The sequence below is a fragment of the Otolemur garnettii genome, unplaced genomic scaffold, assembly GCF_000181295.1.
Source record: "Otolemur garnettii isolate 467f Iridium unplaced genomic scaffold, OtoGar3 scaffold00081, whole genome shotgun sequence".
In the NCBI taxonomy this organism is placed as follows: Eukaryota; Metazoa; Chordata; class Mammalia; order Primates; family Galagidae; genus Otolemur; species Otolemur garnettii.
In genome coordinates this window covers 6,625,693-6,626,171 of record NW_003852476.1, presented here as the reverse complement: position 1 = coordinate 6,626,171, position 479 = coordinate 6,625,693, and the positions used below count along the sequence as shown (strand labels likewise).

Below are 479 nucleotides of genomic sequence, written 5' to 3'. Positions count from 1 at the left end.
TTTTCCCCTTGCGTTATTTTGTAAAGCAGGCAAATGAAAAGTTTAGCCTAAATCTACTACATGGGGCTTAAAAATAAATTCTTGAGTTTGGAAACACACCCAGCAAGTTAAGGAACATTAACCTGGCAGCAAACATCTATGAAAGAATAAGCTGATGGTGATAAGGGGCTGAGCCAGTAGCAGTAAGAGTAAAAAGAAGGGTGGCAAAAGATAAATGAAATGATATAAAAACCTGAAAACCAATGGAAATGAGGAGGGAAACAAATCTGGAAATTGTAAGGCTAGCGTATTAAAAGAACTCTTGTCAAGAGGAAAAGAAATGAGAATAAGTTTAGATTTAGGCACAATTAGCTATAAATGCTGGACTCTTGAGGAAGAAGGTGAGTCCTAGTTCACACTCATAAACTAACAGAATAAGGAAAGCTGGGGCAGTCCTGGCACTGAGGCACGTAGCTTGCATTACTTAGATAAGGACTGAA

General features: G+C 38.2%; 1 protein-coding gene across 3 annotated transcripts in view; it reads right to left on the bottom strand.

Annotated features, from left to right (window-relative positions):
* HIF1A (hypoxia inducible factor 1 alpha subunit) overlaps positions 1-479 on the bottom strand; it is a 43,986-nt gene that overhangs the window by 16,271 nt on the left and 27,236 nt on the right. The gene's annotated exons all lie outside the window — the stretch shown is intronic.